Source organism: Podarcis raffonei, chromosome 6, assembly GCF_027172205.1.
Source record: "Podarcis raffonei isolate rPodRaf1 chromosome 6, rPodRaf1.pri, whole genome shotgun sequence".
Classification (NCBI taxonomy): domain Eukaryota; kingdom Metazoa; phylum Chordata; class Lepidosauria; order Squamata; family Lacertidae; genus Podarcis; species Podarcis raffonei.
Window position 1 is genome coordinate 91,365,094 of NC_070607.1, and position 25,493 is coordinate 91,390,586.

At 47.0% G+C, this 25,493-nt stretch overlaps 1 long non-coding RNA gene across 8 annotated transcripts in view; it reads right to left on the reverse strand.

Annotated features, from left to right (window-relative positions):
• LOC128416566 (uncharacterized) overlaps nt 1-25,493 on the reverse strand; it is a 147,017-nt gene that overhangs the window by 11,517 nt on the left and 110,007 nt on the right. For all 8 annotated transcript variants that reach the window (XR_008331251.1, XR_008331246.1, XR_008331247.1 and 5 more), the window contains one exon: nt 9,374-9,470. This is a non-coding gene — a long non-coding RNA (uncharacterized LOC128416566). The remainder of the gene's footprint in view (nt 1-9,373; nt 9,471-25,493) is intronic.

Below are 25,493 nucleotides of genomic sequence, written 5' to 3' on the forward strand. Positions count from 1 at the left end.
TAGCCGCCATCCATCCTCCAACCGCTTCCAGACACTCACACAGGACCTTCATCGCCTTCACTGGTTCTGATTTAAAAGAGAGGTAGAGCTGGGTATCATCCAACTCTCTCCCTTGTTGTCAACCTCAAGCCTCTCTTGGAGGGAACACGTGAAGAAGGGACTCAGGTGACACTGCTAAGGTCTGGGTATATTCTCATTGGGGTACAAGGAAAAAGTCTGCTGTCATGAAGGAGAACCACTCTTCCTTGGGCATCACCTTTCCATCTTCACAGTGCATCACGAACCCAAAAGCTACACACTAAACCAGGGGTGGGGTGGGCCTAGTTTGTCCCCACCCTGTGGACTAACTCTGATAGGTTAATGGGACCACCCACATGTCAAACATATGCTGTCATTAGGATGTCATATGATTGACAGGTGGCTGGTCCTGACCACCTGTTATCATCCCTTGCTGATAGCTGCGCAGTGCTGGTTTCTTTCTCTCTCCCCACTCTACACCACTTGTTGGGAAGGTGAGAAGAAGAAGAAGAAGAAGAACAAGAACAAGAAGAGGAGGAGGAGGAGGAGGAGGAGGAAGAGTTTGGATTTGACATCCTGCTTGAGAGCAGTACATGTGAAAAGGATCTAGGAGTCTTGGTTGACCACAAACTAGACATGAGCCAACAGTGCGACGCGGCAGCTAAAAAAGCCAATGCAATTCTGGGCTGCATCAATAGGAGTATAGCATCTAGATCAAGGGAAGTAATAGTGCCACTGTATTCTGCTCTGGTCAGACCTCACCTGGAGTACTGTGTCCAGTTCTGGGCACCACAGTTCAAGAAGGACACTGACAAACTGGAACGTGTCCAGAGGAGGGCAACCAAAATGGTCAAAGGCCTGGAAACGATGCCTTATGAGGAACGGCTAAGGGAGCTGGGCATGTTTAGCCTGGAGAAGAGGAGGTTAAGGGGTGATATGATAGCCATGTTCAAATATATAAAAGGATGTCACATAGAGGAGGGAGAAAGGTTGCTTTCTGCTGCTCCAGAGAAGCGGACACGGAGGAATGGATCCAAACTACAAGAAAGAAGATTCCACCTAAACATTAGGAAGAACTTCCTGACAGTAAGAGCTGTTTGACAGTGGAATTTGCTGCCAAGGAGTGTGGTGGAGTCTCCTTCTTTGGAGGTCTTTAAGCAGAGGCTTGACAACCATATGTCAGGAGTGCTCTGATGGTGTTTCCTGCTTGGCAGGGGGTTGGACTCGATGGCCCTTGTGGTCTCTTCCAACTCTATGATTCTATGATTCTATGATTCTATCACTACCCGAAGGAGTCTCAAAGCGGCTAACATTCTCCTTTCCCTTCCTCCCCCACAACAAACACTCTGTGAGGTGAGTGAGGCTGAGAGACTCCAGAGAAGTGTGACTAGCCCAAGGTCACCCAGCAGCTGCATGTGGAGTAGCGGGGAAGCGAACCCGGTTCACCAGATTACAAGTCTACCGCTCTTAACCACTACACCACACTGGCTTTGTTTGCTTTGCCAGCTCTATGCTTGGTGCTGCTCAAAGTCTAAGCACTTTGGGAGTTCACTCTTATGGGGAGGAGGGCTACTTTTGAAGTACTTTCCCAGACCCATAACCAACCATCCCTGGGATCCAGCAACAATGAGCATCCTTTGGACCTTGGCCTCCTCACTCACCTTCTGGTAAGTGCAGAGCTGATCCAGTCTGTAGGTTGAGCTCTGAGTCAGGAATGTCGGGATTCAAGCCAAAAGTCAGAGCCTCCAGCTTAGCTCTTAGCCCAGAGGAATTTGGCCACCCTCCAGGTGCCCGGCTTGAATCCTTGACCTCCCCTGCCAGCGTCTGCCGGCAAGATCAAAGGAGGTCTCCAATCGGCGATTCTCCTCAACGTGAAGGAGAACACACCACTCCTCCCCCACTCCTCTCCCAGGGAGGGGGAAAGAGACAGACAGAAATATATCTACATGTCTTTATTTCTGTCTTTCAGCAGTACAGAGAAAACATGTCTGCACACTCTGCTTCCCCACTGCAGAGAGAGAATAAACTCCACCCATGTACTTCCAGTACAGGGTCATGTGCTGCTCTGAGGTAACATCCGGCTCTCATAATAATAATAATAATAAATTTTATTTATATCCCGCCCTCCCCAGCCGAAGCTGGGCTCAGGGCGGCTAACAACAATAAAACAATACAAAAGTACAACACAAACAACACTCTAAAATCATTCATTATAAAATTAATTAAATTCAAGCCACTGGCCACTATTGGGCCAGAGCTCCGCGAAGATTGCCGAGGGAGGGAGTCAGGCTGTGCCCTGGCCAAAGGCCTGGCGGAACAGCTCTGTCTTGCAGGCCCTGCGGAAAGATGTCAAGTCCCGCAGGGCCCTAGTCTCTTGTGACAGAGTGTTCCACCAGGTCGGAGCCACAGCCGAAAAAGCCCTGGCTCTAGTTGAGGCCAGCCTAACTTCTCTGTGGCCTGGGACCTTCAAGATATTTTTATTTGAAGACCGTAAGTTTCTCTGTGGGGCATACCAGGAGAGGCGGTCCCGTAGGTACGAGGGTCCAAGGCCGTATAGGGCTTTAAAGGTTAAAACCAGCACCTTAAACCTGATCCTGTACTCCACCGGGAGCCAGTGCAGTTGATATAGCACCGGATGAATGTGATCTCGCAGCGAAGACCCCGTAAGGAGTCTCGCTGCAGCATTCTGCACCCGCTGGAGTTTCTGGGTCAGTCTTAAGGGCAGCCCCACGTAGAGCGAGTTACAATAATCCAGTCTGGAGGTGACCGTCGCGTGGATCACAGTGGCTAGGTCAGGGCGAGAGAGGTAAGGAGCCAACTGCTTAGCTTGGCGGAGATGGAAAAATGCCGCCTTTGTTATAGCTGCAATCTGCGCCTCCATGGAAAGGGAGGTGTCGAAGATTACACCCAAACTCTTAACGGACGGTGCTGGCACTAACTGCGCCCCCGCAAGAGATGGGAGTTGCCCCCCCAATCCCATATCGTCCCGTCCCAGCCACAGGACCTCTGTCTTCGAAGGATTTAGCTTCAACCGGCTCCCACGTAACCATCCAGCCACAGCTTCCAGACATCTGGTCAGTGTGTCTGGGGCCGAGTCAGGATGGCCATCCATCAACAGATAGAGTTGGGTGTCATCGGCATACTGATGGCAACCCAGCCCAAAACTCCGGACAAGCTGGGCGAGGGGGCGCATAAAGATGTTGAAAAGCATTGGGGAGAGTATCGCACCCTGAGGTACTCCACACACCAAGGAGTGGCGCGATGACAATTCCCCCCCAAGCGCCACCCTCTGTCCCCGACCAGAGAGAAACGAGCGCAGCCATTGAAGGACTGTGCCCTGGATCCCCACGTCGGCAAGGCGGTGGTCCAGAAGTTCATGATCGACCATGTCGAAAGCTGCTGACAGATCTAGAAGAATCAGCAGCCCCGACCCGCCTCGATCCAGCTGTCTACGAAGATCATCTGTTAGGGCAACCAGAGCTGTCTCGGTCCCATGACCAGCGCGGAAGCCAGACTGGAATGGATCCAGAGCCGATGTTTCATCCAGAAACCCACCAAGCTGTTCAGCAACCGCTCTCTCAATCACCTTACCCAGGAACGGAAGATTCGAAACCGGGCGGTAATTGGATAGATCTAAAGGATCTAATGATGTTTTCTTTAAGAGCGGGCGCACCACTGCCTCCTTCAGTTCCCCTGGGAATGTCCCCGTGCCAAGGGACAAATTGATGATATCCCCCAGGAGGGCCCGCACCTCGTCTGGACACGCTCTAATCAGCCAAGACGGGCACGGGTCGAGAGGACAGGTGGTGGGCTTTCCAGCTCGGAGGAGTCTGTCCACATCGGCTGGGGATATCCGGTCAAAGTGGTCCAATACTGGACCCGAGGACAGTCGAGGGGCCTCCAGTTCCTTTATTGTATCCAAATTGGCAGGGAGGTCATGGCGGAGCAACAAGACCTTCTCCGCAAAAAAGCTCGCAAATGCCTCACAGCCGTGTGTCAAATTGTTATTTAAATTTGGCTGTCCTTCAAGGGACGTTAAAGACCTGATTATACTAAATAATTGCGCCGGGCGAGAGCTAGCGGATGCAATGGAGGCCGAGAAGTAAGACTTCTTAGCAGCCTTCACCGCCATCTCGTAGGTTTTCATAAAAGCCCTATAAGATGTTCTTGAGGCTCCGTCACGGGCACCCCGCCATGCTCGCTCTAGCCGTCTGAGGTCCCGCTTCATTTTCCGGAGCTCCTCGGTAAACCAGGGAGCCCGGTTTCTGCGGGGTCGCAGAGGGCGCTTCGGTGCGATCTCATCGATGGCTGCCAGGAGCTGGATATTCCAGCCCTCAACAAGCTCAGTCAATGAGTCGCCAGGGGGAGCAAGGTCCCTCAGAGCACGATACAGACTGTGCCTGGTTCCCACGGTACAATCCAATATCACCCACATCCTGTTTACCATTCCAGCCACCTGGTGCTTGCTTCTGCATTGCTCCTTTTTCGTAACATCCTCCCCCAAAAGAATCAATGCGTGTTGCAGCAAGCAAAGCATGATCCAGAGAAGAAAACAAACAGTTGTTATACACATAACACTCCCCTGTTGTTTCAGTTCCACCCTTGGAACTCCCCGCCACTGGTTTCCCCAGTGTACCTCTCTGGTTGTCTGGTTTCCAAGGAATGAGTGCATCTGCATTACCTTGGCTAGCAACTCTCTGTTGTGTCTTTGTCTCTGACTTAGACACAGCTCCAACCTGACCTCGGTTGTATACAACAGCAACACATGCAACAGCTAAGTTAGCAAACTCTTTTGAGTACCTCTTGGGTGGTTGACCCTTTGTAACTCTCTCAGACCTACGTATGAGGTGCTGATCCTCTCTGCTCACTGGTCCAGTCTCAGGACTCTTTGGAGAACTAGTTCCAATGGTAAACAGTGGTTCATCCTTCAGTTGTGAAGGCCTATCTATTGTGTGAGACTTCCTCTCAATGACTGTGACAACTGAGCTCTCCGAGCTATCAGTGTCATCACTTTCTGTACAGCTGAAATCAGTGAAATCATCATCATCTGAATCGTCATCAGTGGGAAAAGTGTGTACTATCACTCTCTCCTGTTCAGGAGCACTCTCTAGAAATTTTGTGAGAATCACCTGACCAGATTCAGACAAAATTACTCTGTAGAGACCCTTTTCATACCCCACAAAAATGCCTCTGGCATTCTTTACTCCATCTGGAGCTTCTGTTCTCACATGAGACCCAAAAACCTTGAAATGGGCAACAGAAGGTTTTCTGTGGAACAGTTTCTCAAAAGGAGAACTTCCCAACTCTTTTGAAACCTTTCTCACTTTCGTATAACAGAACGACATTAGAGACTCGGCCCAGTACTCATGTGGCAGATGTGAACTTAGCAATTGCGCTTCCATCCCCTTTTGCAATTCTCTGTTCACCCGTACACAGACACCCCTGTTCCACGCTTCCGCTGAAACAGAAACCTTGTGTCTTATTCCCTTCTTCTGCAGGAACCTTTGGAAATCCTGTAAAAGAAAAATCTGCTTCTCATCTGTGAATAGACAATCAATGTTAGCATCATGCATACTCTTAACTTTGTCACAAAACTCCTGAAACCTCTCCAAGGCTTCCTGTGGCTTTCTCAACACATAAACCCAGACATAGTTAGAGAAATGATCCACACACACAAGATAATATCTTGCATTGCCTCTAGATGGTTCTAGAGGACCAATCACATCAGCATACACCCGCTGAAATGCTCTGTTGACTCCGGTCTTCTTCTTGCTCACACCTGCAAGAGAAACTAGGTTAGACACAGATGAATTACATTCCATGTAATCACTTTGTGCAAAAGTCAACAAATAAAGTTCATCCTTCTCCCTGGCAGAAAGATATAACTCTCCATCTTTGTAGATCATGCAGCTCTCAGCATCGTAGGACAGTTTCAGTCCTTTCTTTGCAATCTGCGAAACACTCAGCAGATTGAACTTCAATCCAGGAACCAAGTAAACATTGTTTATTGTCAGGTCCAGACTCTTAAGATAGACAGTCCCCACGCCGGCCGCTTCCAGCTCCTGACCATTGGCCTGTGTCACAGTGAAGCTTTGCTTCTTAAACGTTGAAAAGAGTCCTCTGTGTGGGGACATATGAACCGTCGCTGCAGTGTCTATAATAAACGCGTTCCCAACATCTGGCGTGGTTCCTTTCGCCATCAAAGCCTTTCCAGGTTTCACCATAGGCTTGGTACGACCTTTGCCTGACGCCTCAGGCTTTGCTGAGCGGCCCTTCGCTCCTTTTGGCTGACGTGGCTTCTTGCAGTTCCGCTGAAGATGCCCAGCCTGTCCACAACTGTAACACTGCACAGCATTCAAAGCTACAGCATCCTTTCCAGTAGCCTCATCGGTGGGGGAATTAGAACTCCGTTCCTCCCTCCCCCTGTCCTTTTCTTCCAGTGCAGCATGCCGGCTGTGTTCATCTAGAAGCACGGCACTCAGGGGCACTCCCCCCTTCTTGGCATCCATGCTGAATCCAAGGGTCAGCTTTACACTCAATCTGAAGCCAGCTTTCACTTTTCAAGCCAGTAAAACTCCAAAAGTCTTTGTTTACTGCTTCACTGGCAGGCAAGCCTTTGGGCTGTTTTTTCAAAACCCTTGCACAGCTGCGCAGATACACTTTCGATTTCCCAGGCTCTTTTTAGGCCACTCAGCAACTGGCAGACGTTGCCTAGCAACCTGCTCAGGACGGAACTCCTTATCTCACCACAGGAATTCCTGGTATGCAAGCTTGCTCTTTCAGAGCTGTTTTTCAAACGCAGCTTGTGAACCAGAAATTAATCTTTCTGTGTTCATTCTCTCTTGCCCGAAATGCTGCATACCTTTTCTGGCTCCGTTGCCTTGAAATACACTCCTCTCGGTGTCCAGCTGTCTGTTTCAGCTTCTGGCTGCAGGCAGACGCTTTTCTTTATCTTCTTAGGTGCAGAGGATGGCAACGATTCATCGACCTCTCACCTCTCATGCAGATTCTCATAGATCAGATAACCATCGGTATGCTACCAGTTGTCGGGATTCAAGCCAAAAGTCAGAGCCTCCAGCTTAGCTCTTAGCCCAGAGGAATTTGGCCACCCTCCAGGTGCCCGGCTTGAATCCTTGACCTCCCCTGCCAGCGTCTGCCGGCAAGATCAAAGGAGGTCTCCAATCAGCGATTCTTTTCAAACGTGAAAAGAACACACCACTCCTCCCCCACTCCTCTCCCAGGGAGGGGGAAAGAGACAGACAGAAATATATCTACATGTCTTTATTTCTGTCTTTCAGCAGTACAGAGAAAACATGTCTGCACACTCTGCTTCCCCACTGCAGAGAGAGAATAAACTCCACCCATGTACTTCCAGTACAGGGTCATGTGCTGCTCTGAGGTAACATCCGGCTCTCAGAGCACGATACAGACTGTGCCTGGTTCCCACGGTACAATCCAATATCACCCACATCCTGTTTACCATTCCAGCCACCTGGTGCTTGCTTCTGCATTGCTCCTTTTTCGTAACAAGGAAGTCCCTGGTGGTCACAGGCAAGCAATCTACTGGAGGGATGATGACACCCAGGAGGACTCCCCTGATGAGCACCTGAGGTCCTGGTCCTGCCACTCTCCACCTGGCCCAGGGCGGGGCCTGACAGGCCTCATAAGGACTGCTGCTGCTGTGGTTGCTGCCCAGCAAGGACTGGGGTATTTTGGGGGGAAGTTTTGTTTGCAGTTTTTGCTGTTGTTACTGGTATCAACTGATATTACTGATATTACAGTGGTACCTCGGGTTAAGTACTTAATTCGTTCTGGAGGTCCGTTCTTAACATGAAACTGTTCTTAACCTGATGCACCACTTTAGCTAATGGGGCCTCCAGCGGCTGCCGCGCCGCCGGAGCACGATTTCTGTTCTCATCCTAAAGCAAAGTTCTTAACCTGAGGCAATATTTCTGGGTTAGTGGAGTCTGTAACCTGAAGCGTATGTAACCTGAAGAGGTACCACTCTACTGATATTAACTTTTTGTATCTTTATTTTTATGTGGAAATTCTTCCATTTGGTTATGTAGTTTTTAATGTGTTTTATTTATTTTCGACTACTTTGCTATGTTTGTACAGTCATACCTTGGGTTACAGACACTTCAGGCTGCGCGTTTTCGGGTTGCGCACCACACCGAACCCAGAAGTACCGGAACAGGTTACTTCCTGGTTTTGGCGCTCGCGCATGCGCTATATTATGCTTTGCACATGTGCAGAATCGCAGAATCGCGACCCACACATGCGCAGATGCGGCGCTGTGGGTTGCAAATGTGCCTCCCACACGGATCACATTCGCAACCCAAGCGTCCACTGTAATCATGTAAATCTTTTCATATTGTAAGCAGCCTTGAGCATTGTTTTAACTGTGGAAAGGCGGCATACAAATAAATAAATAAATAAATAAATAAAAAAAATAAAATAAATGGGGAAATCAGAGCTTTGTCTTTGGGATTGTTGGTGAGGATTACAATTAGATAATGCAAGTGAAACACTTTGAATATTTGAAAGTGCTATACAAATGCTAAGTATTATTTTTAAGAGGTGGATGTTCTTCTCACATGCTTTTTTTTTTTAAAGTAAAACCACCTATCAGTAGTTTGTATTGTATAAAAAGAAAGGGTGGGGAAGTAATCACTCCTCCATTCTCTCTTATCGCATGTCAAGTTTTCTTTTGTCTGTGTATGACAAACGCAAAAATTCTTATGTGCCTTTTAATCCATGCTTGCAAGAATCCTATCATAGCCCTCGTTTGTTTGTTTGTTTGTTTGTTTGAAGCGGGAGGGGTGGCCTTAATCCTATAGCTGAGCTATCCTGGGTTTGTGTGGATCATGGATCAGGCTGTAGGACGTGGCTTGAATGGGAGTTATCGAGCACCCATTTAAAGGAAAACACGATCACCGAGATTGCAGGCTTTGAAACGAGCGTGCATCTGACGCACTGCCGTTTCAATTCTGCAAAGAAAATAAAGAATAAGAATTGAGCTGGTGTTTGAATACATTCTTATATGGAAATTGGAATGTCAGGACCTTCAATTAGATCTGAAGACGGCGGAACATTTCCATAAAAATGAAAGAGCATCCCTCAAATGATGCATTTCCAGTTTGCTCAGCTCCAGGCCTAATCTGAACAAATTCAATCACAGCTTAGCGCCGGTGGAAAATTTCACTCTCTTTGCTGAGCGTCAACTACTGCATTGGCATAATAACAGCTTTTGTCGAACGTAGGTGTGTGTGGAAATCCAGGTGCCTGATTCAGCAGAAAAGGAAACACTCTCGCGGGGAGGGAAGTTGTGCGTTTTAACAAGTTGGGTACTCACGAACAGCCTGAACCTTGTGAATCGCTTGGTCTCTTCTGGCCAAAGGCTTTGGGACTAGTCAGCCCTTCTGTCCCAGGAAGGTGTTGATTAAAAGGCCCTTAGGAGATAAAACAGATAATGCAAAGTTGTAGGAGAACACAGAACATTCAGGAATAAATGTGCAATGGATCTTCCAGAATACCTTAAAAAATATCTGTTGAGCAGGTTTTTGTTGTGAGTGATTGGGAGATTGCACCATCTTCTTGGCCAGTGAGCACTGCTTAACAAACATTTCTGGTGGTAGCCAGGGGTGGAGGAAGGGGGGTGGACCACTCTGGGTGTCTTTGCTGAGAGGGGTGACCTTTGGCACACCGCCCACCCGCAGCTCCCAAGCCTTGTTGTTGTTTAGTCGTTTAGTCATGTCCGACTCTTCGTGACCCCATGGACCAGAGCATGCCAGGCACTCCTGTCTTCCACTGCCTCCTGCAGTTTGGTCAAACTCATGCTGGTAGCTTCGAGAACACTATCCAACCATCTCGTCCTCTGTCGTCCCCTTCTCTTTGTGCCCTCCATCTTTCCCAACATCAGGGTCTTTTCCAGGGAGTCTTCTCTTCTCATGAGGTGGCCAAAGTATTGGAGCCTCAGCTTCAGGATCTGTCCTTCCAGTGAGCATTCAGGGCTGATTTCCTTAAGAATGGATAGGTTTGTTCTTCTTGCAGTCCACGGAACTCTCAAGAGTCTCCTACAGCACCATAATTCAAAAGCATCAATTCTTTGGCGATCAGCCTTCTTTATGGTCCAGCTCTCACTTCCATACATCACTACTGGGAAAACCATAGCTTTAACCATACGGACCTTTGTTGGCAAGGTGATGTCTCCCAAACCTACCCTGAGCCATTGAGGGAAGGGGGGAGCTATGCCGCTTTGCCAGCGGCATTCCCCCCTCACCCTTCATTTTAACAGGTTGGGGGAGGCTTGGGAGTCGCGGGCAGGCAGCGTGCCAAATGTCCGCCATCAGTGGCTTGCTCCACCCCTGGCTGCAGTATCCGTGAGCTGCTCCGTGCACCCGAGCAGCTATCCCGTGCCTGGGAGGGCACCCTCCTCCCCCCTCGGGAGCGCGCCCACCCTGAGTAGCGCTGGCATATGCTCGGCCACTGGTGGTGGCCCCTGCTATTTGGTTTCTGGAAGCAGCTTCTTCAGGCCACATTCACACCTTAAATTTAAAGCACTATGATACCACTTTAAGCAGTCCTGGTTTTCCCTAAAGAATTCTGGGAGCTATAATTTGTTAGGGATGCTAAGAGTTAGGAGACACCCCAATCCCCTCACAGAGCTACAGGTAGCACGTAATAAAAATAAATAAATTTTAATTCCTATCATCTACAATTCTGTCTTATTTATTTTATAGTACAGTACATTGATTGTTGCTTTCATTTTATGGATCAATGGTCTTGTTAGATAGTAAAATCCATGATAAATTGCTGTTTTAGGGGTTGTTTTAAAAAGTCTGGAACAGATTGATCCGTTTTGCATTACTTTCTATGGGAAAGCGTACCTTGGTTTTGGAACGTTTTGGTTTTGGAACGGACTTCTGGAACGGATTAAGTTTGAGAACCAAGGTACCACTTTATTCTGAGTTATCCATGCGCAGATACATGCCCACATTGTGCTGGAAATAAAACTTTGGTATTCCATTCTGCGTGTACATTGCTCCTCATAAGCGCTGGTGTCAACTCTCTACGGATTTCACTCACACATTTTTTTTGCAGTGTTTTATCCATGTTGTTGTTATTGCAGAGTATGAAAAAAGCCAGCTCTGAACTTCATACATTATCATTGACAAAGTTCAGCTTCAAGGTGTGAGCTCCGATTTTGAATTTGTTCTTGTCACATTTGATGTATGAAGCAGATAAAATTCCAACTTGAAAGTAGGGTTTGTGTGTGTGTGTGTGTGTGTGTGTGTGTGTGTAAAGGACACACGGCCCAAAAGCTTTGGGAGCAATGATAACAGAGCTCCAAATAACCCAGAACATGGCTTAACTAGAAATGTAAGGAAATTTGACAAACCTGGCCTCGAACTCACCAAGCAGATAAATATGCGCATCCATCATCGGGACCTGTACACTTGGCACTCGGCAAAGGAATGAAATGTTGGCACCTCATCATATTTTCAAATCTAACTACATTAAGATCCATGTGTTATCTGCTATTGCCTTTGCAAATTCTCCCCCAGAGTCAAAGGCCTTCTCAGGCAGAACAGAAGAATCCGTTTCTACCTCATGCCTTGAGACTCAGGACACACCACTTCTCCAAAAAGCTGGAATGAGGAGGAAGGGCAAGTGGCCAGGGGAATTAACCCTTCCCCGCCCCACTCATTTTTCCTCTGCAACTAAGCTCATCCCAAAATCAGGATTTCAGACTGAGGTTTGCAATGGAACATGGGTGCAGAATCCAGCAGCCAGGTTGCTCACTGGAGCATGGCTGTTTAAGCATATTGCACAGATCCTGATCCGACTGCACTGGCTACCAATTAGTTTCTGGGCCCAATTCAAAGTGCTGGTTTTTCTTATAAAGCCTTAAATGGCTCAGGACCCCAATACCTCAAGGACCACCTCTTTCCATATGAACCTACCCGGACCTTAAGATCATCTTCTGAGGCCCTCCTTCGTGTGCCTCCTCCTCCTCCAGAGGGTGGCAACACGAGAACGGGGCCTTCTTTGCAGTGGCTCCCCATCTGTGGAATGCTTTTCCCAGGGAAATCTGGGTATCTGAAGAAGTGTGCATGCACACAAAAGCTCATACCAAGAACTAACTTGGTTGGTCTTTAAGGTGCTACTGGAAGGAAAAAATTTTTTTGTTTCCCCAGGGAAGTTCACCTGGTACCTTCATTATACAGTGGTACCTTGGGTTACATACGCTTCAGGTTACAGACGCTTCAGCTTACAGACTCCGCTAACCCAGAAATAGTACCTCAGGTGAAGAACTTTGCTTCAGGATGAGAACAGAAATTGTGTTCCAGCGGTGCGGCAGCAGCAGGAGGCCCCACTAGCTAAAGTGGTGCTTCAGGTTAAGAACAGTTTCAGGTTAAGAACGGACCTCCGGAACGAATTAAGTACTTAACCCAAGGTACCACAGTACACCTTTAGGTGCCAGGCAAAAACAGTCCTTTTTAACCAGGCCTTTGGTTTACCTGATGGACACCCTATACCCTTTTAAAATGTGGCTCTTTGGGGAGGGGTTATTGGGTTATTGATTTTATTTTGATTTTCTAAATTGTGATCTTAATCTTATTTTGGTGAACCACCCTGAGACCTCCAGGTATAGGGCGGTATATAAATTCAAGAAATAAAAAATAAACACATGCTGGGTGAAAATCAGCTGGGGAGAGGAGATGGGAGAGAATGGGTTAGGCACAGTGAAAGCTGTACCATTAGGGTGAATGAGGTACAGTGGGATGCTCCGGGTTGCAAACATGATCCGTGCGGGAGGCACGTTCACAACCCACAGCATTTGCAACCTGCAGCACCGCGTCTGCGCACGTGCAGGTTGCGATTCAGTGCTTCTGCACATGCAAGAGCACCAAAACCCGGAAGTAACCCATTCTGGTACTCCCTGGTTCGGGGCGGTGCGCAACTCAAAAAAATGCAACCTGAAACGCCTGTAACCTGAGGTATGACTTGTACTGTCCCAGAAACTCCAGCGGGTGCAGAATGCTGCAGTGAGGCTCCTCACGGGGTCTCTGTCATAGGAGCATATTCACTCAGTGCTTTTCCAGCTGCACTGGCTCCCGGTGGAATACAGGGTCAGATTTAAGGTGCTGGTTTTGACCTTTAAAGCTCTTCCTAGCCTAGGACCCTTGTACTTACGGGACCGCCTTTCTTGGTATGCCCCACGGAGAGCCTCAAGGTCCATATATAGCAACACCCTAGAGGTCCCGGGCCCTAAGGAAGTTAGATTAGTCTCAACCAGAGCCAGGGCTTTTTCAACACTGGCTCCAGCCTGGTGGAACGCTCTGTCTCATGAGACCAGGGTCCTGCAGCATCTGATTACTTTCCACATGGCCTGTAAGACAGAGTTGTTCTGCCTGGCCTTTGGCTTAGAATCAGTTTGATTCCCTCCCCCTCTTTCTTTTTTCCTTTCTCCTCCTGTGAAGAGGCTGCATCTTAATGTTTCAATGTTGTATTTTAATCTTGTTTTTTAAGTTGTATTTTAATCACCTTGTTTTTAATATTGGTTGTTAGCCGCCCTGAGCCCGGTCTTGGCTGGGGAGGGCGGAGTATAAATAATAATAATAATAATAATAATAATAATAATAATAATAATAATAATTACTGCTCATCATTATCAGTAACAGAAATGGGGATTCGTTGCCCATGGTTCCCAACAGAAATTATGGTGGCAAAGGACATCCTCATGCTCCCCATTTAAATCACAGGTCTTCTAGCAATTGTACATCCCTCCAGTCTAAGTCGTCTGCACCACAGTTACCCCTCTACTGCCTCTCTGACTGGCATGCCATTGCCCATCCTTTCCCATTCCGCACAGCTGGGCTTGAGAGCACAACATCTTTGGCACCCTGCACTGATCTTTTCCACCCCTGCAGATCCACAACAACAATTTGGAAAGCTCAAGCTATATTTAGGACCACGAACTGCAGCTGCGATTATCTGACATTTGCCTTCATCCCTAATAATATATAAAAAGCACCCCCCCATCACACACACACACAAGAACCAATTGCTACATCAGAATACTTATGTAGACTAGCAGTGGGTTTTCAGCAGTGGCTGAGCAAATTTCCCTAGAAACCTGCTCAGGATGGGAAATAGCCCTACGCCATTGTTTGTCCCCAGATTTGGATAAACAGAGGTATACAGCCTCTGAATATCAATAGAGCTATCCTCTATAAATCTTTGTAATAGCTAACTAAGCCAGTGGACATTATCATATCTTGTTGCAAAGAATTTCATATAGTAATTATGCAGCAGCAGAAGCTGCCCATTCCTTAGTAATTGATGGCCTTCCTCGTTAGTGGTAAAGAACAGAGAATTTGAGGGGGTTGAAAGGGACCTTTGAGGTCACTTAGGCCACTATACAGTCAAACCAGTTTCACAGCACTTTAAACAGCCCTGGTTTCCCCCAAATAATATTGTCAAGGGTGCTGAGCATTCGGGGGAGAGCCCCCCCATTCGCCCTGCAGAGCTACAATTCCCAGAATTCTCTGTGAAGAGGAATTGATCGTTAAACCACTCTGGGAATTGTAGCTCTGTGAGAGGAATTGGTGTCCCCTAGCAGCATCTTATGAGTTTGACCAAACTGCGGGAGGCAGTGGAAGACAGAAGTGCGCTGGTCCATGGGGTCACAAAGAGTCGGACACGACTAAACGACTAAACAACAAAGCAGCATCTTAAAAAGCAGAGACATCACCTTGCCAACAAAGGTCCGTATAGTTAAAGCTATGGTTTTCCCAGTAGTGATGAATGGAAGTGAGAGCTGGACCATAAAGAAGGCTGATCGCCAAAGAATTGATGCTTTTGAATTATGGTGCTGGAGGAGACTCTTGAGAGTCCCATGGACTGCAAGAAGATCAAACCTATCCATTCTGAAGGAAATCAGCCCTGAGTGCTCACTGGAAGGACAGATCCTGAAGCTGAGGCTCCAAGACTTTGGCCACCTCATGAGAAGAGAAGACTCCCTGGAAAAGACCCTGATGTTGGGAAAGATGGAGGGCACAAGGAGAAGGGGAACACAGAGGATGAGATGGTTGGACAGCTACCAGCATGAGTTTGACCAAACTGCGGGAGGCAGTGGAAGACAGGAGTGCCTGGCTTGCTTTGGTCCATGGGGTCACAAAGAGTCAGACACGACTAAAGGACTAAACAACAACAGCAACTCTTGGTATCCTTAACAAACACCACTTCCAGGATCCTTCGGGGGAAGCCATGACTGTTTAAAGTGCTGTCACAGTGCTTAGTGCAGATGGGGCCCTAGTTTGCTCAATACAGGAATCTTGTCGCTTCAGCATGTCTGATAGAGATGTCCAGGCAGCCTCTACTTAAATGCCCCCAGCAAAGGAAACTCTTACCATTGGGATGTTTCTCCCATTTAGCCAAAATCTGCTTCCTTCCAATTTCCACCCATTTCTTTCTCAGACTGCCCTCTCGAAGAACAGAAATCCGCACCGGGATGTGAGGGTTGTGAGAAGGGACAAGGAAGGAACTTGGTCAGTATCCCAATGGTGTTGTACATCATTTATTTGTAAAGGGGATGCCAATAAACATTTGCAGAGAAATACAGTGTTGTACACAACCAAGTTGTACACAGAGTAGACCCACTGAAAGCAATGGACCTAAGGCAACCATGGTCATTAACTTCAATGGGTCTACTCTGAGTGGGACTAACATTGGATACAACGCATAGATATCAAGGAACACCCTTAATTAGCATAAGTGTTGCTCACCCAAATTTAAAGCCCTAAACAGCAAAGCAGCTGTCTTATTACAAAAGAATTTCAGAAATAGACTTGAAAGAGAAGTTGCTGAATAAAACTTATTACTAAACGGAAAACTATGGAGAGACCTGGTCTGAATAGAGATACTGGATTCTTGTCTCATTACATGTGCTAAAGCTATTTTTGCTCATCTGCATACTATCCCATGCTTTTTCCTATAGGACTAATTGCAGTCATTAACAGTTGTCAACAGGTATACCACACCCATTGAGTCAATCACCCATCTCCTACGACCCTTCTGAGAAAAACCCCACCCCACCCTCCCACTATATATAAGGGTCTGGTGACTTCTGTTTCAGTGTATCTGAAGAAGTGTGCATGCACATGAAAGCTTATACCCAGAACAAACTTGGTCTCTAAGGTGCTACTGGACAATTCCCCCCCCCCCCGACTGTGTCAGACCAATACAGCTACTTACCTGAATCTAGAGCCTTGGCCCAGTATACCTGAAGGAGTGTCACCACCCCCATTGTTCAGTCCAGTTCCGAGGCCCTTCTGGCGGTTCCCTCATTGTGAGAAGTGAGGTTACAGGGAACCAGGCAGAGGGCCTTCTCTATAGTGGTGCCTGCCCTGTGGAACGCCCTCCCATCAGATGCCAAGGAAATAAACAACTATCTGACTTTTAGAAGACACCTGAAGGCATTCCTGTTTAGGGAAGTTTTTAATGTTTGATGTTTTATTGTATTTTTAATATTTTAATATTTTGTTGGGAGCCGTCCAGAGTGGCTGGGGAAACCCAGTCAAATGGGCGGGGTATAAATTATATTATTATTATTATTATTATTATTATTATTATTATTGGTGGGTGGTAGTTGCAGCCTGGTGCGACTCCACTGGGGCATGGAGGAAATCAATTTACCCTCATGGCCAGCCTTTGGAATCCTCCTTAGCTGGCAGTCTCAAGGGATTGCCCACCAAAAGTATTTTCCTTTAAATTGGCCAATCATAGCCTTGTGTGGGGTGGGGCAAGAGCGGCGGAGCTGAGTGAACAAGTCTTCACTCAGGTCCGCCATGGGAGGACTTAAGCCATGCCTGGTTTCACTAGCAGTAAAGGAGTCTGGGTGGAAGTTTCTGTCCTAAAGCCGAGTGGAGAACTTCCAACAGCAGCTTAGGGAGGCTCAGCTTAGTTGACCTGCATCTTGAGATGGTCCATAACCCAGGCACGACCCTGTTCAGATGTTCCACCTTTAATCAGAAGGCTAATTCAGGATACATGCCCAATGCCCAGTGCCCAGTGCCTGAGCCAAAGTCTACCTACACCTCTAAGCAATAAAGCTGTGGCCAATTTTCAATCCCATAAATTTGTTATGTCAATTTGTTGTCCTGTCAGTGCATCAACCTTCTGTTCTTGGGGAGCAAGCTGCACTTGGCTGTGTGAAGCAAGTCGGGATGTCGCATTGTGTTTCGAATGCTCCTTTTATTTTCTTTATTTTGGTCCATATTAAAATGCCAAGGATCCTGAGTGAGATGTACTTAAAGTGACAGCACCCCCCTTTTTTAAGCTCATGAAATACGGCCGCTAAATGTCAGTTCTATCTCTTCTCGTGTAGATCAGCCACTTGGCACGCTCCTGTTTATATCATAGGGCAGAATGCAAAGCTGTCCAAGGCAGCGGTGAGCAAGCAAATCAGTAAGGGTAAGCCATTTAAAGCAAGCATTTGGGGGGAGTGTGTGTGTGTGTGTTTGTGTGGAGGGTGAGAGTGTCATTCCATCTCCTGAAACTGAAGAAGGAACAGTAAGGCAAATGCATTTGATTGCCTGTTTTTTAGGACAATGAGACCCATTCAAAGAATTCAGAAAGCGAAGATAAATTCAAGGAAGCAGGACAAGATCAGTAAGATGCTTAACGTTTTGCTTTTTAATAACTGTATTTCGGGGCATTTGCTAACACCCAACCCAAAGGCCTGATGCAACCCCCCCCCAAAAAAAGGTAAAGGTAAAGGACCCCTGGATGATTAAGTCCAGTCAAAGGTGACTATGGGGTTGCGGTGCTCATCTCGCTTTCAGGTTGAGGGAGCCAGCATTTGTCCACAGACAGCTTTCTGGGTCATGTGGCCAGCATGACTAAACTGCTTCTGGCGCACGGAGGCTCGTGACGAGTGCCAGAGCGTGCGGAAACACCGTTTACCTTCCCGCCACAGGGGTACCTATTTATCTACTAGCACTAGTGTGCTTTCGAACTGCAAGGTTTCAAACCTTTACCTTGCAACCCCCCATCATCTATCTATCATCTATCATCTATCTATCTATTTATCATCTATCTATCATCTATCTATCTATCTATCTATCTATCTATCTATCTATCATCTATCATCTATCATCTATCTATCTATCTATCTATCATCTATCTATCTATCTATCTATCTATCTATCTATCTATCTATCATCTATCTATCTCTCTATCTATCATCTATCTATCTATCATCTATCATCTATCTATCTATCATCTATCTATCATCTATCTATCTATCTATCTATCTATCTATCTATCTATCATCTATCTATATCTATCTATCTATATCTATCTATATCTATCTATCTATCATCTATCTATCTATCTATCATCTATCATCTATCTATCTATCATCTATCTAATCTATCATTTATCTATTATCTATCATCTCCATTACCTCACAAGTTTTGGTAGTGAAAGCAAAATATGAATAAATATTAAAAATGCAGACAGCACTGGGATGCTCTACCCAACACAGCACCCTGATGGGGATGCAAATGGCCTTTAAATCATTTGTTGAGCAGGGAACCCTATCCTCTGTTCATCTGTGTGGATCAGCTGAGATGAAGGACTGTTCCCTTTGTGTCTCCATATCTCTCTCTCTCTCTCTCTCTCTCTGTGTGTGTGTGTGTGTGTTCATGAGAGCAAGAGTGTGGGGGTGGCCACAGACCCCATTATCAGTATACACCAGTATACCTGAAAGAGCATCTCCACCCCCTTCGTTCAGTCTGAGGTCCAGCTCTGAGGGTCTTCTACCAGCTCCCTCACTGCCAGAAGTGAGGTTACAAGGAACCAGGCAGAGGGCCTTCTCAGTAGTGGTGCCCACCCTGTGGAATGTCCTCCCATCAGATGTCAAGGAAATAAACCTGGCTGGAATGTTTCCTGGAATTCTGATGATGTCTCTTGCTTGCTTGGATGGAGGACAGGGGTGGGTGGGTGAGCGTGTGTAGAAACTTCATTGGACTGTCATGTTGTTTGGATGCCTGATTATTGTCTTCCAAAGCAACCCCTCTATTCCCAACTTAAGAATGGGAAGCGAAATACCAGAGCATAACAAATAGGGTTTAAAGATGCTCTCAAGGCAAACCTTTAAAAAATGCAGTATAAGCACAGAAAATTGGGAAACACTGGCCTGTGAGTGCTCCAGTTGGAAAACCTTTTCCAAAGGTGTCATGGACTTCGAAGAAGCACAAACTCAGGACCAAAGGAAGAAATGAGCTAAGAGGAAGGCACATTTGACAAATCCTCACCATGATCAACTCCCACCCGGAAACCAATGTCCCCACTGTAGGAGGGTGTGCGGATCCGGAATTGGCCTCCACAGTCACTTATGGACTCACTGTTAAGACAGTGTTCATGGAAGACAATCTTATTTGGCCATGAGTGATTGCCGAAGAAGAAGAAGACGCCGAAGAAGAAGAAACCAGCTTACTGCACAAAGTATACCCAGTATTGCCTCTGGCATCTAGCCATGCCCACCACTTTGAGAGGTTACCCAGAAAGAGAATCTGGCCCCCACTTGGAAAAATACTCCCTACCCATGACAGAGAGCTTTACAGTAAGACCAATCACAGTCAGACACTCAGCTTGAAGTTTCATTCCAAATTGTTCAGGGAAAATTGCAACCAACTTGGAAAACCTGTGAATGACCTTGTTTCAAAGAGAGAGTTCCATCATCATGTGTCAGCAGATGTATTGATTTATGTTTATAGCTCAACCTGCCGTCAAGCTCAGGGCAAGCAGAAACTTGGGACGGGACTGTGCTTATCTGTCTCATTTTTGTTTTCATGTTTTCCAAAAACACAAAAACAAAACAAAAAAACAGGCATCAACCCGCCAGTCATTTTGCTCCATTTCCCCCAATTTTCTGTGATTTCGTGTGCTTCAAGCTGTCTTTTCTTTCTCTCGTTAAATGGATCAGAGCTCTGACGGCCTGCAATCTCAAAGCGGCATCTTGCAAGGGAGACGAAAATGTGATGAGCTCCTTAGTTTTTGCAGGGCTATTGCCTCTCGCTTGAAGAGCTCTGGGGGCAGCAAGCCCGTTGGTGGTACTAGCGGTTCTAGGGTTGCCTGCTTCTTTTTTGCTATCCCCAGTAGTCCTATCCAGTAGCAGGGTGGGGTGGGGGCTTTATAGCAGCAGACAGAAATGAATTAAGCAGGTGGCGCTTTCCTGTAGGAAGTAGCTTGCTGAGTGGGTGGGGCCACTACCCTAGCTTCCTGTCAGGTGGGTTACTGTTGCTTACCAGGAGGAAGAGGAGAAGGGGCAGGAGGAGGAGGAGGAGGAGGAGGAGGAGGAGTTTGGATTTGATATCCTGCTTTATCACTACCAAAAGGAGTCTCAAAGCGGCTAACATTCTCCTTTCCCTTCCTCCCCCACAACAAACACTCTGTGAGGTGAGTGAGGCTGAGAGACTCCAGAGAAGTGTGACTAGCCCAAGGTCACCCAGCAGCTGCATGTGGAGGAGCGGAGACGCGAACCCGGTTCCCCAGATTACGTGACTACCGCTCTTAACCACTACACCACACTGGCTCCCACACTGGGCAGGGCAGCAGAGAGGTTGCTGTGGTGCGAATGCGCTGGCATGAACTAATTCGCCCTTCCTGCCAGTGTGTTTTCACTGTGCCTTGCCCGCTCTCCTCCCTTACCCAGTAAGCAACAGCAACCCACCTACTAGGATGCTAGGGCAACAGCTATGCACAACCCTATCTTCTTCCAGTTGGATGCCAACTCCAGGGAAACACAAGTAAAACAACAATAATGTGTTTTGTTTTTTAAAAAGACTCCTTGCCTAATAAAGGAAGTTTGTAAAGGGGGGGGGAATAAGTGAAAGATTAAAACTGCAACAAACGAAAGTCGCTAACGTAACTGGAAGCAAGGTTTCCGCATTGGTGGCAGCTGTCAGTTTACATTGTGCCAGAGCTGTTAAGTGAACCTTTGATAATAGATCACAAAGTGGCTCACCGATGGTATATGAAGCTGAAGAAAACATAGGGAACTGCCCTATACAGGGTCAGACAGACCAATGGTCCATCTGCACTGAGTGACTGAGGCTCTGCAAGGTTTCAGGATAAGAGTCTATCCCAGCCCTACATGCAGATGCTGTAGCTTGAACCTGGGATTTTTTGCATTCAAATCAAGATGCTCCACCTCTGAGCTCAGGCCTTCCCCCTAAAAAGGAAAGGTTTGTGTCCTTGATTTGTTTCCTTGGGGCAATACAGAGCAGGACCATAAATTACCTGTGTGCGTGTGTTTTACATACTGTAAAGGCTATATCCAAAACTCACGAGATTGTGCCATGCCCTCGTGGGGAATGAGCAAATAAATAAATAAAGCCAGTGAAAGCATGAAAGATTCATTTTAATGGATAACAGGTTTTGCTAGTTCATACTTAATAATACTTAATATTTCATTTACTACTGGGGGCTCACCTTCTCTCTCTCTCTCTCTCTCTCTCTCTCTCTCTCTCTCTCTCTCTCTCCCCCCCAATTCCCTGCTGGAAAGCACGACCGAAGGCACTTGAGTGCATTAAGATTTTATAGCTGGAGAAAACAGTCTTGTAAAAGGCCAGCACTGGAACGATTTAGCATGATGCAGAAAATGAAAGCAACTGGGCAGCGAATTTCCTTTTACCGGCTTGCAGCACAAAGGAGAAAGTCTTCCATGTGAAGTTGCACCATGATAAAAATCAAAGGAATATTTCTTTTGGGGTGTTTGTGTCATGACTTATCCACAATCCACATTGCGCTCCTTCTGGGGTACTCAGAAGCTGTCAGCATGTGACAGCGGCAACACCCTAGGAATGGCTTTGACTAACCGGCTAAAGCAGGTGAGGGTAGCTGATGTGTTTCAAACCACTGGTGAGTTTGGGACTTCCTCTGCATGTGAAGACACTCCAGTGGATTAAGAGGACAAGATTGATAGTGAGTCCAATGGTCAAGAAGGTGGTTTCTGTCCATGCTGTAGAGGAGCGGTTCTCAACCTGTGGACTACAACTCCCATCACCCTGAGCTCTTACCTTGCTAAGTAAGGGGTGATGGGAGTTGTAGCTCAACATCAAGAGACCCACAGGTTGAGAAAGGCTGCTGTAGAGGGAAGTGAGGGACAGGTAGGGCTCATCATCCTGGGGAGGGAGCTCATCCAAGAGATCGAAAACATTGAGCCTAAATCTCTGCTGGTTTGTGGATATCTTTGGGAGAAGACAAGACTAAGGGGTAAACCCTATGCACTTCTGGAGTGGAGTCCCTTTGGTGGTTGGATGGCGCCTTGCAACCTCCTACCAGCAACTCCTGCAGCCAAGCTGGTGCCAGATGTCTTGCTCTGCTTTCCTTTGGACCACATCAGTGAGGCCAAGAAGGAGGTCTTATTGTCTGGGCAGCCCAGGACCTCCACACACACTGCCCAGGCTTGCACTCCAAGGAGGTCACTTTGGTGCTGCTAATGCAGCAGTTTGAGTTTCCACCTGGAGGTGCACTCTATTGTGTCTCAAGACAGATGGAGCCCATCAACAACTACACAAGTTGTTGTTGTTGTTTAGTCGTTTAGTCGTGTCTGACTCTTCATGACCCCATGGACCAGAGCACTGCAGGCACTTCTGTCTTCCACTGCTTCCCGCAGTTTGGTCAAACTACACAAGTAGAGATCCCTGAGTTCAAGACACTCTTCTTCTTCTTCTTTGTCTTTATCTTCTTCTTCTTCTTTGGTGATCACTCATAGCCGAGTGAGATTGTCTTCCATAAACATGGTCCATAAGTGACTGTGGAGGCTAATTCTGGACCCACATGTTCTTCCACAGTGGAGACATTGGTTTCCGGGAGGGAGTTGATCATGGTGAGGGTTTGCCAAGTGTCTTACCACGTTTCTGTTGGGATACTGCCAGGGAGATAGAACATCTTGGCCCCCAAGCTCGGTGCCGGACGATCCATCGACCTCCCGTAGTCAGGCAATATCAGCAATTCAGCGACACTAAGCCTCAGGCTTAGTGCACACTATATCAGCAGAATTCACACAGCAGGAAGTTGCACAAGCAGAGAGCAGAACATGCATATTTACAGTTTATTAGGCATTGGTCAGAACAAAGAAATCATGACCGTCTCCTCCGACTGCTCAGGCAAAACAGCCAAAAACGAAACGAACTTACAACATAAACATCCTGTGAGACAGGAACTTACGCAGGCTGTTATACAAACATCCTGCTCCCTTTTAAGGTGGAACGGAAATATCCTAACATCCTCCCCCTTTCCGTGTAACCTGTAGTACCTGTGGTTCAACCCAATTGCAACCTTTGTGCGTAAACCTTCAGTTGTTCTCTGTTAACAACCTTAGACAACAGATCAGCAGGAATTTCATTTCCTGGCATGTAGGACACCTGAATGAGTCCTTTCTGAATACACTCTCTTGCACGATGTAGCTTAATCTGCAAGTACTTGGTCCTTTGCTTGCAACTCTCCGAGTTCAGCAAAGCCAAACAAGATCTATTGTCTTGATACACTTGTATAGGACATTTCACAGAAACCCCAATGTCCTTAAACAGTTGCATCAACCATTCACAATCCATGAGTGAAAATGACAGAGCATTGAGTTCTGCTTCACAGGAACTTAGGCTAACTGTCGTCTGCTTTTTGCACAACCAGTCAAACAGGCAGTGGTTGTACATGTAGCATACTCCAGAAGTGCTTGTACCATCCGTGGTGTCACTTCCAAAACTTGCATCTGCAAAGATTTCAAGACCTCCAGTCTTCTGACTGGTGAATCTCAGCCTGTAGTGCATAGTCCCTTTCAAATACCGGGCTATGCGCTTCAGAGCTTTCCAATCCTGAACAGTAGGATTGTTAGCATGTCTGCTAAGCAGGTTAGTGCTTACAGCAATGTCAGGTCTCGAACATCTAGCAATGAAATTCAACTTGCCTAGAATGCATCTGTACAGCGTTGTGTCAGAAAACGCTTCAGCAGTACTGTCTACCTGGTAACCTGTCACCATCGGTGTGTCTGCTGGGTTTGCATCAACCAAATTCAACCTGGTTAATACATCAGCAATTTTCTGTGTTTGGTGTACCAGAAAATTACCTGCTTGGTCCCTCTCCACCTGCAGAGAAAGATAGTTGGATACCTCACCAAGATCCTTCATGTCAAAGTGCTCCTTCAGCTGAGCTAGGGTGCTTTGGTAGAAAGCCTGATTCTTCCAAAACATCAGAAGATCATCAACAAAACATAAACAATACAGTTTGTTTTGCTCCTCCTCCTTGACAAACACACATGGATCTGCTTTGCCCTGGTGAAAACCTAGAGAAAGCAACGTTTCAGTGAGTTTTGTGTTCCAACACCTGGCACTCTGCTTGAGACCATACAAGGATTTCCGCAGTTTACAGACCATTCCCTTCTGTATCTGCATCCCGTCAGGTGGAAGCATGTACAGCTCCTCCCCCAGAATCCCGTACAAAAAAGCTGTATTAATGTCATGATGGGAAACACGCAGTTTCTCCTCCGCAGCGATCTTGAGCATCAGCCGAATGCTCTCATATTTGACCGTGGGTGAGTAGGTCTCGTGGTAATCCTGCCCTGGTACCTGTGAAAAACCTCTGGCAACCAATCTGGCTTTGTGTCTGACAACCTTGCCATTCTGGTCTGTCTTGGCCTTGAAGACCCATTTGCTGCTAACCAGTCTCATTCCTGGGACTACCGGTACCAGTTCCCAAGTCTGGTTCCTGTTTAAGGAATCAACTTCAGCCTTCATGGCATTAAGCCAAGGCTCAGCATCTTTAGAGGTTAACTCCTGGACCTCTTTGAAGCTAGAAGGTTCCCACACCTTCTCCGAGCTACTAAGAACAGCAGTTGCCATCTTAGCAAACTCATCAGCAAATCTCTTTGGAGGTTTGCCTTTGGTCGCCCTTTCAGACCTGCGAACCAGACGCAAGTCTTCTGGACTCATCTCCTCCTTCTTAGGAGAAAAATGACCAATGGTGAACAGTGGTTCTTCCAGTTCATTGTCAGACTCATCAGATGGTCTGACTGAGGCCTTTGCGCTCTTGTAGTCTGCTGTGTCATCACTGTCACTGACAGCAGCAGCAGCGCCGCCCACTGAACTGGAATCCGAACTCTGATCATCATCATCATCATCATCCTCAGTTTCCTCAGCTTTCTCAGCATGATCTGCTTTCTTCACATCACCTTCATCCTCCTCTGGGTAACTCTGGAAAATTCCCACATTTTCCCCCCACTTAGGATTGTACTCAACACTCCTTGTGAACTTTATGGATTTAGAGTTAGTCATCCATACCCTGTATGCACCTTTTTCGTACCCCATGAACAAACCATGTGCCCCACGCTTCCCAAGCTTGTTGCTTTGTGGGGTGTGCACCCACATGTCAGAACCAAAGATTCTCAAGTGCTTGGTGTTAGG